At 37.9% G+C, this 19,761-nt stretch overlaps 1 protein-coding gene across 2 annotated transcripts in view; it reads right to left on the reverse strand.

The window, feature by feature from the left end:
• SLC25A21 (solute carrier family 25 member 21) overlaps positions 1 to 19,761 on the reverse strand; it is a 492,482-nt gene that overhangs the window by 471,690 nt on the left and 1,031 nt on the right. The gene's annotated exons all lie outside the window — the stretch shown is intronic.

Consider the following 19,761-nt stretch of genomic DNA (forward strand, 5'->3'; position numbering starts at 1 on the left):
ACACAAATAAGAGAAGTAGCAGGCAAAGGGAGAAGCAGGCTCCCCATCGAGCAGGGAGCCTGATGTGGGTCTTGATCCCAGGACCCTGGGATCAAGACCTGAGCTGAAGGCAGCTGCTTAACAACTGAGCCACCCACGCACCCCTTTTCTGAGTACTTTAATATTATATAGGTCCCAACTTCAGGGACAGATTTCTCAACCTCGCCTGCCCACTGGAATCAACTGAACCACTTTAAAAATGCCAAGTCCTGGACCCACCTCCACGATGCTGATTTAGTTGATCTGGTCTGCGGCCCTGCTATCAGAAGCTTTTAAAATTACCCAGTTGATTTCAGTGTGCAGTCAAGGCTGAGAACCATTGCTGTTACCGTCTTGTACAGGAGGCTGTTAGTAACAGCAACAAACCTTCAATTTATGGAGGGCTTACTTGTGCCAAGCAGCAGGCTAAGCACTTTCTGTGCATTATCTCATTTAATTCACAACAACCTTATGAAGAAAAATTCTGTTACTAATTCCTACTTTATCAACAAAGACAGGAAGATTAGAAAGTTTAAGAAACTCTGCCAAGGTCCCACCGCTGTTAACTGGCTGAGGGAGTTATAGACAGCTCTGTCCAACTCCAAAAGAGGAACTCTTCATCACTGACTACCATCACAGTAGAAACTAAGCCATAAGCCAGATTTTCTTTCTTTCTTTCTTTCATTCTTTCTTTCTTTCTCCCTCCCTCCTCCCCTTCCTTCCTTCCTTCCTTCCTTCCTATTTATTTATTTGTCAGAGAGAGAGAATACGTACAAGCAGAGGCAGGCAGAGAAGGCAGAGGGAGAAGTGCACTCCCCACCAAGCAAGAAGCCTGATGCCAGGCTCGATGCTGGGACCCTGAGATCACAAGCCGAGCTGAAGGCAGTTACTTAAAACCGACAGAGCCACCCAAGTGCCCCTAAGCTAGATTTTCATAAAAAGGCAAGTCATAGCACCAGTGAATAAAAGTGACAGAATAATTAGCTTTGCGGGGCACCTGAGTGGCTCAGTTGGTTTAAGCATCTGCCTTTGGCTCAGGTCATGATCCTGGAGTCCCAGGATCAAGTCCCATCCTAGAGTATCAGGATCAAGTCCCACATCGGGCTCCCTACTTGGTAGGGAGTCTGCTTCTCCCTCTGACTTATCCCCTCTCATGCTCTCTCTCTCTCTCAAATAAATAAATAAAATATTTTTAAAAAAAAGAATTAATTTCAGGGATATAAAAACACTAAAATTAGCAAGAGATTGGAAATGCCCATTTTTCTCCTTAGCCTGATTGTCAGAATAAATGGTTAACTTTCTCAAAATAGTAGTATTTGAGGAAAAGAACATTCCCAGGCAGTGTCCTGGTCTAGCTGCATACCTCTCGGTTGTCATGGACACAGGAAGGAACAATGAAATCATTATTTGAGTATTATTTTTTAGTTGCTAGTCAGCATATGAGTCTGTCTGTAAACTGCATCTCTGCATTCCCTACGGATCAGGGGAGCTGTCCCTCCTTGTAGTGACAGAATAACCACAAACAAAACAATCCTTCTGGGGGAAGCCATCTTTATCTGTCAGTATTAGTCAGTTGAGAAACAGAGCTGCAGGCAGCTGAAAAAACAGTTTGACTGTTTTAAGTTTACAGGTGGCCTTATAATGGAAATTTTTACACACTGAAATTCCTTTTTCAAGTTAAAAAGTTTGGACAAAAAGGGACAAAATTTGGCAGTATTTTAATGCAATGTTTCTAACCAGCTTGCGAAAGCAAAATATCAAATTTTAGTGAAGCTTGGTGAACTAAGCACCCGCCTCTGGCAAACAGACTCAGTTAACTATTACCACCCTTTCTGTGCTGAACATTCCTCATGGTTAAAATCAGATCGGCCACACTTATGACAGGGCCTGATATATACAAGACATGTAAGAAATGTTTTCTGCATGAATTCATGGATGTTGGAAGAACTAATTTTAAAATATTTTTAATAGAAGATTGTATCCACAGAAACATAATCATAATGTCAGCATGTAAATAATAGGATAGCCGCTTAAAATCCAGCCAGAAAGTATTTCCCTGTGTGTGTATGTGTGTGTGTGTTGTTTGCATGGAAGAAACCAGAATGAAAAGAGAAGGCATTTGACTAATAATTCCATAACCATTAGCAGCAAGGCTCAGATACTTGGGGTTTGAAGAAAGGTATCTGTTGGGCTTTCCTCTACATTTGGGACAATGAAGCAGACAAAGCCAGTTTATTTGGTTGGTTGCTCGAAACTTTCTTCCTGATTGGCCTACCAGAACTTATTAAACTTTTTCTGGGGAAAAGGCACAGTTTGGAGCCTATCCCATGCAATAAAATACAATTCATTCCATTTATCAATTTAGCTACAGGAATAAAATTTTTCTAGGACAAAATGGGTTTTAAAATGTCAGATTAGGAAGCTATTTAAGAGAGTCAGAAAGGCATGGGGCGATTTGGTGGGAAGCATTGGACCAGCCCCTGAGAACACTAACCTTAGGGTTGAGGGACTAGAAAAAATACAGAAACTGATGAGAATGGCTGATTACAAACTTGGGTAATAATTTTGCCTTCAAGTACTAACAGACCCTTGTTAATCTATAAATCAGTAGTTGTCATTCATGCGGTCAGTCTATTTCTCACTGGCATGGGAGACAGAAATAACCATATTTAAGAAAAGGTCTTTACTACTTGTATTGATTAATAAGATTTGATATATTTGCCCCAGGTGATACTTTATGATTTTCAGCTAGCCAAAGTTATTATGAATGATAAATTCAATAAAATACCTCAAAAAATATAAAAGCCCTACTTTTTTTTTTTTTTAAAGTAGGCTTTGGGGGAATGGAGAGACCCAAGTTATTTGATAGGGTGACCACTGGGACATGAACTGGGAATCATTCCTATAGGTCCACTATGGAATACTGAAAATGAAACCTAATTTCATTTTGGGAATAAAAAATTAAAATTTCTGGTAAAAAATAAGATCATGTTAATGATATGCCCAAATACTTTCACATTTTCCCTCTCTGTTAGTAACTAACATTTACTGAGTGCTTATTAAGTACTAGCCACAATGGTAAGCCTTTACATGCATTAACCCATCTGATCCTTCTAATGACCTCATGAAGTAGATTGCAATGTAACCTCTGGATAAACCACAGAAATGTTAAGCTGCCTGCCCAAAGTAACACATCTAGTGAATATCAAAGCTGGGATCTAATGCCAGTCAGTAAAGCATCAGAATCCCTACAGGATGCCACCTCCCTATATTACCTCTACTTGCTTGATAAGGCAAAGTTCACTATCAAAGCATGGATGCCTTTCCATGAGAAGTTCCATTGTCTTCTTGAGGGATCTCAATTGTGAGTATTTCATTGCTTAGCTCCCACAGTGCACTCAAAAGTACTTTGCCATCTATGTAACTATTTAATTCCAAAACAAAGATCTGAGAACAAACATTAGGTTAGATCAATGTTTTCATATGAAATCATATTCATATACATACATATTTCATGAAATATATGTATGTGTATATATATGATAAATGGCTGGAAAAAACTACAACCAGCACAATGGACTTTGAGCTTGGGAAAATAAACCTACCCCCAAGCAGTAAGCAACTCAACAATCAAATAGTCTATATATGCTTCTCATAACCATTCCTGAAAATGCAGGTATTAGGGAGAAACGGGTCTACATCCACGCACAGTCAAGACCCAGGATTGCACAATCAATGGTTTTTAGACTACGTAGGATTACAGTCCCTCCAAGATTGACTCCTTCTCAGGGCAATCAGGGCAGGAAAAGTAGGACTCTTTGGATTTCCCTTTTCTTCCTTTGCCACTATTAGGAATAAAATTGAATAATGTATCTGAGACAGTGTACGGTTCCTGGGGTCATGTTTGAATTTGGTGACAGGTGAACACTACAAATGACATGTATTGGTATGAGGAGGAAACTGCACCAACTCCTTCAAATAATTTAGAGAACAATATGTGCTCTAGTATCTTGCTGAAAGGTTTAGAATTTTTAAAATTAATTAACATTCAAAATTAGGAACCAAAACAAACTTAACATTCAATCAGTCATCTACTCCTTCAACAAATGTTTATTCAGTACCTAACCTGTGCCATTTTCTGTTTTAGGCACTAACGGATATAGCCAGGTACCAAACAGACTAGGATTCTTATCCTCAAGGAGCTTGTCACCAACTGATAGAAACAACAGCATGTTTTAATATCTGTCCCTATTATACCTCTGCTTTAGTTAACAATTAATATGCATTCTTACATTTAAATAGTGTTTATATTTTATTGACTCATAACAATGATCTAAGTTTTCTTTAAAAATGTATTGGTATTGGTATATGGCTATTTTCTCAGTTCTGCAATGTTAATAAAACATACATTAAAAGTGTTACTGCCCTCATGTATGTTCAAATGGAAGAATACTTAAATTTATATAAACTGCACAAATCATAACAAAAAATACAGATAGTTTCCACTGTAGAAAGTTTTAAGTTGCTAAAAACCTATATATACCAATAACCGCTGTGACCCCCATCTACTCCAACCTTGATGCTTCCTTTATTACACACTTCCTCTGTGCTCCTCTTCCACTGTCTGACTATTCAACATCCATCCATCCAATCATCTATCTAGTTATTACACAACTATGTACCAGGAACAACTGGAGTAAGAACTCTAGAATCCATTACACTCTTCCCTCAGGATGAGAGTCTCTCAGAAGTTGAAACAGACATGAGACTTGATATATTAAAAAGTAAAGAAATGCCAACGGACAGTTATTAAAATGTAGCTTACTTTAAATGCTTACATATCACTTACTCATGCTTTAACACACACAATTGCAATGAGAAAGGCACTGACTTTATGTCTAGATTTATTTGAAAGAAATGTCAGAAGTTTAAGTTAGGAGGTCTTCTGTGAATGTGTGGCCCCATTCAAATGGCACTGTTGGTCCTGCTGGCACTGCCCCCTCTTGGCTCACTGCCAAGGAGAAGCTACTAAGCTGTCTCCATATATGAGCGTCTCATTCTTATTCCCCCACTACTTACAGCCCTTGAAACCTGCAGGGAACCTAAACTCAGAAGGGCACAGGACCCTATATTTGGGCATAAGAGTCCTAAATATCCCAGCGTTCAGGGCTATTAGTCGTATTTCACACTTATTAGGGGTTAAAAACAGATTTTTGTGGCTCACCCACAAATTACAGAATACTGTTCTGGGGGAAATGCACTCTGATTGCAAACAACTAACCTAAAATTACAGATTTTTGGAACATGACCTATACGTTTAGGCATTATATGAAATGATATTTTTTCCCATACATGGTAACTGCACTTTTTCTATATTTGTCTTGTATGTTTTTCCTATACATGGTAAGGGTAAGTCATCTTTCTTAAATTTTAACTTACCCGCAAAAAAAACTTACCATCTATTTCTAACTTACATGAATAAAGAAGAGTAAGAGACCGCCTTTTTGAATTTATAAAACATTTCTGTGTATTGCTGCTTACAAGAAGAAACTGTGCATCTTATATTGATTATATATCAAATATTCTATTATAGGAAGCAAATCATACTGTTTAGCATTTCTGTATACCTTAAGTCAGAAAATGAAAGTTTTATTTTCAGTGGAGCTCTGAGAAACTATCACTCCTACAAGGAACACTCCCTCCACTATCACCAAAATAAGATGTTACAAATGAGTTCAAAGCACTTGGCTTCTAAAATAAAAGATGTTTTCCCTGTCTCTGCCACATTTAGGCTGATCAGAGAGAGGCACATCAGCAAAATATGTCTCAAAAGAATTGTATCACTCTGTGGCAAATGTAATTTGAATAAAAATAGACTTAATGAGTAGATATATTCTAAGCACTGTGCAAGCCCTGGAGACATAAAATAAATAAGACTTGGTCTCTACCTAAAAGGGGCTCACTCTTTGCAAGACTTAAAAAACAAGAATTAAATCCAGTGTAATCTTTTAAATTAATTACACAAAAGAAAACTAAATTGTGAAAAGCATCCATGTAGAGTAAAACATAATACCACCTAATATGTAAGCATATCAACGAAAACATTGTAAGTACAAACAATAGTAGGTAATGCCTATTTAAAGACCCCTATTGAATGGACAGATGATACACTTTTAAAGTATACAATTACATAAATCTAGCAAAGGTCACATAAACATCATCATCCCTGTCTTCTTTCCATATAATTTATATGCCAGTGTCTCTATTATTCTTTTCTTTCCCTTTTTAGCTTCTCTGTTGACCTTCTAACCTCTAGCATTTGTGTGCTCCAAAGAATAGAAGCTACAGGACAATGCAGATCTTTACAAAAACATGAAGGAAACAGAAAGTCTTATCCTTCCTTGACTCTCGCTCAGACAAACATGAGATTATAATGCTCTGTAAAAGAAAGTGGCTGACATGCTTTCCAATTTTGATATGATCACATTCCTACTTCCATCTTAAAAGAATATGAAATAAATGTTTTTTAAGCTCAACTAAAAAAGCCCCTGCTAATCAAAATAAATCACTAAGGGGTCTATAGTACTTCCTGTATTAAGTATTCTCAGTACTCATTTTCTTTATAATTTTCTTAAAGTTTCATAGCTGTATACATTTCTCATTAACAGAGAAAGAAATAATGTGTTTAATCTACTAACCATTTTTCTAAAAAATATTTTTAAAAACATGGGCAAGTTACGCTGCCATCTTGTGGTTAGAAGTTCATTTACAATAGCAAGGACTTGGGGTATTTCCATTAATTCCACACACAGTATGTATTAACCTAAAAAAAAAAAAAATCTGTCTGGAACTTAAGAAAATACTTTCTTTATACACTTCCCTCACTTTCTTATTTTAAAACCCATATTAAAACAAGAAATGGCATTCTGAGTGGCTGCCCCAGATAGATAAATAAAAAGAACTATTCATTTGGCACTCTAGATTTTGCTTACAGAAGTATATAATTTACTATTAGTGTATACGCAGTCTAACCCTGACAATTTAGAGAAAAAAGTTATGGAATCAAGGAGTTTTATTTCCACAAGGTAATCTCCAAGACCTAAAAGGAATGAATGACATTTATGTTAAACTTATCAAAAATTTTTGTTTGATCCAAAACTCTAAATTCAAAAAATAAGACCACCCACCACAGAGAAAATAAATATTATAGCAACAAAAATAGTTGCTCCCACCTCTCTTACTTATATAAACTTATTTTTCCATACATAGTTAATAATCATACTTAAATAGAAAAACTAATTCCAAAGTCCAGTCATCTACATTTTTCAAATGTATAATTCTTTCTGATCTATGCCAGGCACCTGTTCCAAGTGTTTATAATGGTAGGCTCTAATTCGAAGCTAACACACTTCTACATCTAATTCTGTCTGCAGAAATCGTGGGTTTTTTTTTAAAGCAAATCATCAAAATTATAGGAAGACAGTGCCATCTATAGGTCTGCACACGGACAGAATGGTGTTCTTCTATTCAAATGTGACTGTCCTCCGTGATGTCGTAGCCAACCAAATGCACTGCCCTAGAAGGAAGCTCCAAAATAACTTTGCTCCTTATTGAATCTCTGGAGAGGTACCTATAATTTATTCCAGAGTATTTTAACTTACCTCTACAATCATTCTCCAGATAGTAATAACAACAGCAGCCATATCAACAGGAACAAAAATAATACTTCCTGTAACTGTATTAATCTAATTTTGGCACATTTGATGATCCATAAATATTGATAATTTTTCAAGAAATATTAGCTCATTGGCATTTCTTCTCTCTCTCTCTCTAACTCTCTCTCCTTTTCACAATGTAAAACTTTTGAGCTTAATTCTATTTTAGGTGTCATTCAATTCTACTGAAACATAAATTATTATTTCTCCAAAGTTATATTTCCCCCCATAATAGCTCATTCTAGATTTTACATTCTAGAATGTCTAGATTAGACATTCAACTAAATTCACCCTGGGTCTCACCTAAAGCTACCAAATTTGTGCAAATGAAAAAGCTCAAAACAAACCTATTTCATGCAACTTAAATTCCATCTTTTTTTTAAAAGATTTTATTTATTTATTTTTGACACAGAGAGAGAAAGATCACAAGTAGGCAGAGGAGGGGTAAGCAGGCTCCCCACTGAGCAGAGAGCCCGATGTGGGGGCTCAATTCCAGGACCCTGAGATCATGACCTGAGCTGAACACAGATGCTTAACCCACTGAGCCACCCAGGCACCCCAAATTCCCTTTTTTCACAGCCAGGCTCACCCAGTCTACTCTGGGGTTGCTCTCACTCCAGTGACTCATTCCAGTATCTTACCTATGTATAAGGCTTATTTAACAATTACCCAAGGTTTGGGGCTCAACTCACTCCTAATCAATCGCCTATATGGAACGACAGGAAAGAGCTAGCTCTGTCAATGCTGACAGAGACCCCTGATGGGTGATATGGAGAATTTTATACTTGTACTATGGCTGGCATTTGGAGGTCTGGCAAAAATAAGAAATGGCTGGTTACACCAAAGGTAGACCTTGCTAGTTCATCAATGTGCGAGTTTCCAGAGCAGCTGCAATATTTAAACCAGCCTGAAGGAAAAGAGGTCTTGTGAAGGCAATACCTTGCATGGGGCTGCTAGCCTGATTTCTTTGCACAGTATGAGGCAGGGTAGGATAGTGGGGAGGAGTAAAAATTCTGAAAGCAAAGAAGACAGAGTTTGAGTTCATGTTCTGTTACTGGCCTTGAGCAAGTTCCTTAATTTCTCTGAACTTCACTTCCCTCATCCTCAAGAAATTACAAATTATTGTCAATAAGGTAAGCAAAGGAAGATGCTTTATACATAGTAATCATTCAATTAATGTGAGTACTTAAGATTTATCTTAATGCTTCCTGTTTGTCTGATCTTAATTATTGACTAGATAATTAAGGAGGATCCATCTAAACCCAAACAAACACCCAGAGAGAGTCACTTGTAACTTGCTAAGTTCACAAAAAGAATGAATGAGAAAGGCAACTCAAAATAAAGATGAGACAACAAAGAAAAAGTGGTATTTGATGGTCTGATACTAGTTTCAAATTTTACCTCCGAAACATTACCTTTGAAAATCACTAAAAATCAGCAAACTCTTTTTCCCATGTTATTTCTACTGTATAAGTTAGAGATCTGAATCTGTAGGACACAGAGAAGTTGGTAATACAGATTCGGGAGTTACATGCTAATTGATAATATTGAAGCCAGAGAGTAGATGGGCTTGCTCCAGGAGGTAAAGTGTGTGCAGCAGAGAACTTAGAACCCTGCAGAAGGCCAATTTTTGAGGAAAGGGAAAGAAGCGGAACCCGCAAAAGAAATGGTAAAGAAGTGATTGGATATGAAGAGGAGAGTAACAATCAACAGTAGAGACAATTTTAAAGAGAAACACTGGTGAGGGAATGTGAAATTTTACAAAGATTAGGCAAAATTAAGAATGAAAACCGGTAGTTAACAGTTTGAGCAGAAAGGTAAAGACAGATATGCCAATTACGGTAAGTTGGAAACTGAGTGAACAATTTTTCACAGTTGACAATGAAAGGCAGGGAAACATAGGACAATAGCTTGAGATATGGAACACAAACTTAAGAACCACAATATAAAGAAAAAAATACAATCAAATGCCTGTTCTGGGTTAAACTGTGCCCTCCCCCCCAAAAAAGTTCTAAACTCTGGTATGTGATCTTATTTAGAAATAGGATCTTTAGAGATGTAATCAAGTGAAGGTGAGGTCATAACAGATTGAAGTGGGACCTAATCCAATGATATCCTTATAAAAAGAGGGAAAATTGGACAGACACAGAGACAGACGGGAAGAAAGCCATGTGATGACAGGGAAAGAACACAGTGATGGTCAGCAACTGCCAGAAACTGAGACAGGCATGGGCCAAATTCTCCTTTGCTGTCTCCAGAAGGAACCAGCCCTACCCACACTTTGATTTCAGACTCCGAACCACCAGTACTGTGAGACAAGAGATTACTGTTTTTTTAAGCCATCCAGTTTGTGGTACATTGTTCAGATAGCCCTTGCAAACTGATACAAGGGATCAAAAGATACAGATCTAATAGAATACTTAGAATGTGTGTAAGACATCATCACATCAAAGTTTGGAAATAAGTGACACAAACATAATAATTTAAAACCAAAAGAAAAAAAATGGTAAGAAAAATCAGTTAAAATCTAGAGCAATTAAGAATCTCCTAGGGCACCTGGGTGGCTCAGTGGGCTAAGCCTCTGCCTTCAGCTCAGGTCATGATCTCAGGGTCCTGGGATCGAGGCCCGCTTCGGGCTCTGTGCTCAGCAGGGAGCCTGCTTCCCCTCTCTATCTCTGTCTGCCTACTTGTAACCTCTCTCTCTGTCAAATAAATAAATGAAATCTTAAAAAAAAAAAATCTCCTAGACGTTCCTTGACCTGGTTTCATTTATTGCCATTGTAAGATACCACCTACTTAAATCATAAAGATGTTTGAAATGATTTGTGTACCTCTTTTCATTTTGAGGTCCTGGAACAAAAGGTGATACACAAATTTAAAAAATCATCATAGACCTCTCACTCATAAGGTGCCACACATTTTAGACCTGAGGATAATCTTTTCACTTCATTTACCAAATGGTTACAGTACAAGAAAATACTGTTAAAGTTAAGTACTGTGGCAAATATTCATTATCTGATGACTTGAACCTCAGCATACTCTTCTCTCTTCAGAGTAGGACTTGGAGACTATATTCTGTGGCTTATACTTCTGATATTTATTCATTAATACAGTCAACATCCATTCCTGAGCATCTACTATGCTCTACCTAAAACACCAGTTTCTCAGTGCTCTGAAATGCTATAGTCAAGACTGAGAGGGGAAGGCAGTCACAGACAAAGGAGATGAGGCAATGCTGGTTTAACAAAGTGTTCCTAAAATGTACTGTTAATATTGATCATGTTTTTATGTCAACTGAATTGTGTGCCACATATTATACTTATGCTTTTAAAATGTCTTTCACTGAAGGACAGTAAAATAAGAAATCCTTTGAAATATGATTATGCAATTCATATTTTGTTCTTAAATTCACATTTTTGAGAACTGGAATTTCTTTTTTTGCTGGTTTTTTTTTGAATATTTTATTTATTTATTTGACAGAGACACAGTGGAAGAGGGAATACAAGCAGGGACAGTGGAGAGGGAGAAGCAAGCTTCCCGCTGAGCAGGGAGCCCAATGCAGGGCTCAATCCCAGAAGCCTGGGATCATGACCTGAGCCAAAGGCAGAGCCAAAGCAGACTCAGCCACCCAGGAGCCCCAAGAACTAGATTTTCTTTAAGAGAGACAAGATTGAGCTATCCTACAACCCAGGAATTGCCCTACTAGGTATTTATCCAAAGGATACAAACATAGTAATTTGAAGGAGCACCTGCTCCCCATTGTTTATAGCAGCAATGTCCACAATGGCCAAACTATGGAAAGAGCCTAGAAGTCCACTGATGGATGAATGAATAAAGAAGATGTGCTGTACACACACACACGCGCGCGCACACACACACGCACACACACACACGCGCGCACACACACACACACACAGGAATATTACTTGACCATCAAAAAGAATGAAATCTTGCCATTTGCAATGACATGGATGGAACTAGGGGGTATCATGCTAAGTGAAACAACCAGAGAAAGACAAATGCCATGCAATCTCACTCATATGTGGAATTTAAGAAACAAAACCGATGAACATAGGGGAAGGGAAGAAAAAAATAAAATAAGATGAAAATAGAGGAGGCAAGTTATAAGAGACTCTGAACTACAGGAAACAAACTGAAGGTTGTTGGAGGGGAGGGGAGTGAGGAGATGGGGTAACTGGGTGATGGACATTAAGGAGGGCACATGATGTAATGAGCACTGGGTGTTACAAGCAACTGATGAATCACTAAGTTTTATCTCTGAAACTAATAATACAGTATGTTAATTAAATCAAGTTTAAATTAAAATTTTAAAGAGACAAGACTATATTTTAATTAAAATGCATCCCTTAAAGCTATTTTATAATTACTTTGACCAGTAGAGTTGCTTCCTCCTATGTGGTTGAAATAAGGGGAATTTTTCTGCCCTAATTACCCAGATAATGGGTTCCAGCCTCCCTTTGATGTGTCATAAAGGCTCACCTGTTTGACTACAACCTGCTACTTATTATCAAACAATTGCAGTTTCCCAAATCCTGAAGTTCCAAAGGAGCCATTTATCCAAATCACATGTGTGTCTCCTTAGCACCCATTCTGAAAAAGCCTTTTCCTTGATCAAAATTTTAACCTTGATTACCTCCCATGCATTGACCCTTTTATTACTTAGCTCAAATTAAAGTCCAGAGGACTACTGGTATACATACTGCCTGTTAAAGTACTTCTTTTAACTGTATTTTAACTATGATGGGTTAAAGCAAAAAAAAAAAAAAAAAAAAAAGGTAGAAATCTTATAAAAATGAAGATACATTACGATATATAAGATCAAAAGATCAAGAGTTTTAAGAAGACTTGAAATTATCCAGTACCATTTTAGTTAACTTTTTAGGTTGAAAGTCTTGACTGTCTTTCATAAGTATAATGTGCTTTTTACATATACTTTCAATAGTCAATTTCCCAGAAACCTATCCATGAATCCCAGGTTTCTTTCCCCTTAAAAAGGGTTTTTTTTTTTTTTTTAAGATTTTATTTATTTATTTGAAAGACAGAGATCACAAGTCAGCAGAGACACAGGCAGAGGGAGAGGAAGAGAAGCAGGCTCCCTGCTGAGCAGAGAGCCCAATGTGGGGCTCAATCCCAGGACCCTGGGATCATGACCTGAGCCGAAGGCAGAGGCTTTAACCCACTGTGCCACCCAGGTGTCCCTTAAAAAGCATTTTTCATTCCACTTTCTCATTTGATCCCTCAAAGGTGATTAATGAGACAAACTGCACAAAGTACTGCAACTGTGTCTAAATCGGTGTCCTGCATGAACGGTGATCATGTAAAAGATATAAGGAGGGGAAATGCTCTAGGAAGTTCTCCTAGTGGCATTGGAAGACTTCTGGGAATATAAGTATGAGATTCAGGGAGACAGGACAGGAAGGTTCTTAGAGACACCACCGTGCAAGGGAATTCAGTGTGGACAAGGCCTATGCAAGGCCTCAGGAGGGACCCTGACAGGCTCTGGTGAGAGAAGGTCTCTCAGGGATCCAAGAGGACCTTCCAGAGACTCTGGAAAACTCTGAAGTTAGAGGCAAAAGCCCATTGAGAAGTTGGAGAGAATACTTATCTGAGTGAATCTTAAAGACTTCTACATGACTTGGGAAATAAGAACCCCATGAGCTTTGGAAACACATGGAAGAATCCAAACTGGTTATTAGGAAGAATGGGAAGATCTGAGGTAAAGCTAAGTTCCTGGCTCCAAGGAAGAATGTTCATAGAAGGGAAACTTCCTGGAGCCCTACTGGTGAGCAGACAGGTAATGACGTGAAATACTGAGGCCTATGAGACCTTGGAACTCTAGCGAGTTTTGTGGGGGCAGTCTATCAGTATTGCTGTCAGGTTGCTACCAATCCCTTTGGTCATTGTGAGAAACAGAAAAAGATGTCTCAGCACCATCTGATCCTCTCAACAGATGCAAGAAAAGCCTTTGACAAAGTAGAGCATCCTTTCCTCATTAAAACTCTCACCAGTGTAGGCATAGCGGGAACATAACTCAATATCATAAAAGCCATATAGGAAAAGCCCACAGCAAATATCATTCCCAATGAGGAAAAACTGAGAGCTTTCCCCCTAAGGTCAGGAACATGGCAGGAATGTCCACTTTCACCACTGCTGTTCAACACAGTACTAGAAGTCCTAGCCTCAGCAATCAGACAACAACAACAACAAATAAATAAATAAATAAAAGGGGCAAAGAAGAAGTCAAATTCTCATTCTTCCCAGATGACATGATACTATGCGGAAAACCCAATAGACTCTACCCCAAAATTGCTAGAACTCATACAGGAATTCAGCAAAGTGAAAGTATATAAAATTAATGCACAGAAATCTGTTGCATTTCTATACACTAACAATGAGATAGAAGAAAAAGAAATGAAGGAATCGATCCCATTTACAATTGTGCCAAAACCCATAAGATATCTAGGAGTAAACATAACCAAAGAGGCAAAGGAGCTGTACTCAGAAAATTACAGAACACTCATGAAAAAAATTGAGGAAGACACAAAGAAATGAAAAAAAAAAAAAAATGTTCGTGGGTTAGAAGAACAAATATTCATGGGTTTTTTTTTCCAATTATATTCTTAAATTAGCCAACATATACTATGTATTAGTTTTTGATGTAGTGTTCAATGATTCATTAATTGTGTATAATACCCAGTGCCCATCACAACACAAAGAACAAATATTACTAAAATGTCTTTGCTACCTAGAGCAATCTGTACATTCAAGTAAAATCCTTATCAAAATACCATCAACTTTGTTCACAGAGCTGGAACAAATAATCCTAAAATGTGTATGGAAACAGAAAAGACCCCAAATATCCAGGGGAATGTTGAAAAAGAAAACCAAAACCAATTCCAGACTTCAAGCTCTATTACAAAGCTGTCATCATCAAGATGATATGGTACTGGCACAAAAACAGACACATAGATCAATGGAATAGAATAGAGAACCCAGAAATGGACCTTCAGCTCTATGGTGAACTAATCTTTGACAAAAGAAGAAAGAATTTCCAATGGACAAGAGACAATCTCTTCAACAAATGGTGTTGGAAAAATTGGATGGTCATGTGAAGAAGAATGAAACTGGACCACTTCCTTACACTACACACAAAAATAGATTCAAAATGCATATAAGACCTAAATGAGACAGGAATCCATCAAAATCCTAGAGGAGTACTGCAGCAACTTCTTGCTAGACATGTCTCCAAAGGTAAGGGAAACAAAGACAAAAATGAACTACTGGGACATCATCAAGATAAAAAGATTTTGCACAGCAAAGGAAACAGTCAACAAAACCAAAAGACAACCCACAGAATGAGAGAAGGTATTTGCAGATGGGACAAGGTATTTATCAGATAAAGGGCTAGTATCCAAGATCTATAAAGAACTGATCAAACTCAACATCCAAAGAACAAATAATCAGATCAAGAAATGGGCAGAAGACATAAACAGATATTTCTCCAAAGAAGACCTACAAAAAGATCAACAGACACACGAAAAAAATGTTCAACATTACTCAGCATCAAGAGAAATGCAAATCAAAACCACAATGAGATACCATCTCACACCAATCAGAATGGCTAAAATTAACAAGTCAGGAAACAACAGATGTTGACAAGGATGCAAAAAAAAGGGGAACCTTCTTACACTGTGGGGGAAATGCAAGCTGGTACAACCCCTCTGGAAAACAGATGGAGGTTCCTCAAAAAGTTGGAAACAGAGCTACCCTGCAACCCAGCAACTGCACTGCTGGGTATTTATCCCAAAGATAAAAATGTAGTGATCAGAAGGGGTAACTGCTCCCCAATGTTTATAGCAGCAATGTCTGCAATAGCCAAACTATAGAAAGAGCCCAGATGTCCATCGTCAGATAAATGAATAAAGAAGATGTGGTATGTGTGTATACAATGGAATACTATTCAGCCAACAAAAAATATGAAATCTTGCCATTTGCAATGACATGGATCGAACTAGAGGATATCAATCTGAGTGAAATAAGTCAGTCAGAGAAAGACAATTATCATATGATCCCACTCATATGTGGAATAAGAAGCAAAACAGAGGATCATAGGGGAAGGGAGGGAAAAATAAAACTGATGAAATCAAAGAGGGAGACAAACCATAAGAGACTCTTAATCTTGGAAAACAAACTGAGGGTTCCTGGAGGTGAGGGGTTGGGGGTTGGGGTAACTGGGTGATAGACATTAAGGAGGGCATGTGACTTAATGAGCACTGGGTACTATATAAGACTGATCAATCACTGAACTCTACCTCTGAAACTAGTATATTATATATTAATCGAATTTAAATTTAAAAATAAGTAAACTTTTTTAAAAAGAAAAAGATGCCCCTACTCCCCCAGAAGGATTCATCTATAACTCTAAGATACATGGATTATGAATCAGATTTCAGCTCCCACTTGCTCCAGTGGCCAGAGCCCTTTTTCAGTATGTAACACGCCCAACTGCACATTTAGGCCCTAGATGGATTGAGAATTTTCTTTTGGCTAAAAGCTAATTTTGCACCCATACACCTGAAATTATTTAGAAAGAGAAATACACTATTTAGCAGAAAGTCTGTAAGAATTGTATTTGTAGATAAAATAGCTCTTTTAAGGGATGTAAACTATTAAGAAATATAGAAACAGTAAGGGATAGACTTGAATTGATCTCTCCAAATTCTAAAAATGTCTGACGATGTAAAAAATATCTTTCTCATCCCTCCCCTATCCTGATTTCCTACAGAAATGGTTGCATGCTTATGCAACCAATAGTGAATTAATTAGGCCCTCTGTGCATCAGTTTCTTCATCCTGGAGTTGTGATGAGGATTAAACATGTTGATACATGTAAAACTTAGAACTGAGTCTACCAGTTAGTATTGACTCAATAAATGTTAGTTATTTTGATTACTTGTGCCATTCACATGTTAATGAGAATGTTAAGCTGGATAAGGCTGTAGAGGACATTGGGAAACATTCATGCAGAAAATCATATTCAAGTTAGACCTTGGAAAATAGATAGGATTTCAATAGGTAGAGAAAATAAGAGGAAGACATCCCAGGCATTGTGATTTAAAGTGCAAAGGTACAGGTAACATTCAAGTACAGTGAACAGATCTATTTAGCAGAAACTGAATAGCATGTGTAGGAGAGGAGGAAAATAAGACTGACAGCTAAATTGGGAGCATATAATAAGGTGTACAGAATTCAGTCTTCTCTCTCTGGTCAGCAATGAAAACCAAGAATGCTTTAACTTGTAATCCTCTGCCAATCTGGTTCCCCTCTATAAAATCTCTCTTCCTCAAAGGTCTTCTAATGCAGTGCTTCTAAAACTGGAAAGAGCAGACCAGTGACTGGGAGTCCTTCCTATAATGCAGATTCTGAGATGGCAGGTCTGGAGTGATGCCTGAGATCTTACTTTTTAGGCAAGCTTCCAGGTGCTACCATGTGCCTGTAGCTGCTCATCCACAGACCATACTTTGAGCACTCAGGTTGTAATACAATGGCCTCTTCTCATTCACATCCTTACCCCTTCTGCAGTGTTTGGCCTTGCTGATCTTCCTGAAGCTCTCTCATCATTGGGTTCTATTCTTTCACGTGAATCTTAAGTGATTACCTGAAGCTGAAAATACAGACTAGAAGCCTGCTCTGTAAAACTTCAATTCATATTGACTTGTCTTGAGCACAGCTCGTATCATATAAAACTATAAAACAAAATTGCCATTGGTTAAAAATAACTTTATATATTACCTACAGCTACAAGTTCAAGGCCAGTCTTTAGATGTATACTGTCCAAGCAGCTGTCAGTGATTTGATCTCTTTGGTCTTTTAAATACAAATATCACAAACCATCTTATAATGAAAGACAGATGTATATCGTGATGAAAGACATCTATTATCCATCTCATGATGTGTCTGGTTTCTCTGTAAGATAAATCTCCCCTGAAGTCTCCCTGCCCACTCCTGCCCCACTCATCCGCATGGGCAGCACAACAGATTGGTGGCAAAGGTGGGTCCATGTCCAAAATTAGGTTATATTTAGTCTTTCCCATGCTTTTACTCAAACACTGGGGGAAAAAAAAAAAAAAAGCAAGTCGGTCCCTCACTGTCTCTGCAGAATGGAAGTCAAGAGCATGTAAATTCAAGAGCTGTTAGGAACCACACTCTGTCCTGTAGATGGGAGAATGGGAAAGAGCAGTCAATTGTAAGAAAAAAAGACTAACGAAGGCACCGGAAGAGCACAGGGAAAGAGTTCCACAGCCTAGCATGCTGACAACCTTGCACATGTCCAAATAACCCTACAGGAAGGGTAAGCCATGGTCTGACCTGATTCTTGGCAGAATGCCCTGTGATTTCCTCTGCCCTAAGGGAAGATAAGCAGATGGGTGGGGAAGAGCTGAGAAGCGGTTTCTCCCATTATCTCATCGAAGACTGTCAGAAGGCCATTTCTTGTCCATCTCCCTAGTGACAGTTGAATACAAGGCTTGCCACCACACTTGCACTTAGGGAAAGCTGCAGCCTTCAGCGTAAGTGGGTAAGACTGGCTGTGGTTAAGGCGCTTTCCCAACACCAGAATGACCTACCACTCATACTATATATCATCAGGCCCCTTCAGTTTGGTGTCATCCGTGGAAAAAGGGACCCAGGGAACTGACACCATAATGATTTGCTTTTCCTGTCTTTATAAGTAATTAACTGCCTGAATCCACTTGGGCATATTTACTCCTTAATAGGCAAATCTATGGAAGTATGGCAAGCCGTCCCAACAACTATTAGTATTACCCCTGACCCTATTATTAACCACCACTCTGCTGCCTTGGAAATGCTTAACCCCTTGACAAAGTGAGGAAGGGTAAAAGATGGCAAGAGTTGACTTCCTGTGTTCCCCTCAGCGCTCTAGCTCCTGATGGCAGTCTCTTCCAGGAAAGCATCAAGACCCTGAATTCCATAAGATATGGTACTTCTCCAATAAACCTTCCCAGCTTTTTTCTTCCCCCTTAAGAAAACCAGAATGCATTGTTAACCTTAACCCTCAAAAGGTTATATAATGCATACATAGAGGTGTTGCTTTTGATGACATTATCTCATCAGAACCCCAGCCCTAGAGATTCAAATGCATTTTCTGTATTTATTAAAATTCCACCTCTCTTGTATATTAATTTCTTTTTGGCCCTTGGCCTAGTATATATAATATGATCAGTATGCATTTATTAAAGTCTGATAAATATAAAATTTTATGAAATATTATCCAAATAGAAGAAAACAGGACTCTTTTTCTACACTATGATGTAAGTATAAATTATTGTCATTTATCAAAATTACATAGTACAAAATATATAAATCAACTAAACTATGTTTACTCTCTTAGAAATGTATTAATTTTCATTCAGATTAGTTACAACTGTAAGAACATGATGGAATCACACATATTTGTGCCAGATGTTTATCATCCAAAACAGTGTAAGCAGGATTACAGTTTGATCTACACTTCTCCCCTGAATTTAGCTGTGTCCAAAATAGAGTATGATCATCCAAGACAATTACAGATGTTTCTGAATCATTAGTCATAGGGTAGGATGTTCACCAATTAGCCTTATTGTCCTGTTGGGACAGCTAAGTTTTCTTTGATCAGGGTTGTGGACTTTAAATCAACTAAGTTGGGAACAGCTGGCAGAGTCTTGAACATTGTGAAATTGGCCAAATGGTGAGTAAATTGGTGAAAATTCAACATCCCTCTGGGGAAACAACTAAAAAAGTAGACACATACAAGATATGAATGCCTTAACTGTCATATTAATGAAATATCTTTAGGAAAGTGTACAGACGGTAACTGAAACATCTGGCTGCCTGTGGTACTCCTGAGATGCAAGCAGTCCATGACATACTGATAACTAGTCATAATTTATAATAGGCCTTTATAAAAAGTCCAAGTTTGAAAATAAATTTTACTAGTTGATGTTAAACAG

The sequence above is a fragment of the Mustela putorius genome, unplaced genomic scaffold (assembly GCF_011764305.1).
Source record: "Mustela putorius furo isolate JIRA1106 unplaced genomic scaffold, ASM1176430v1.1 tig00003898_pilon_pilon_pilon, whole genome shotgun sequence".
NCBI classification, from domain to species: domain Eukaryota; kingdom Metazoa; phylum Chordata; class Mammalia; order Carnivora; family Mustelidae; genus Mustela; species Mustela putorius.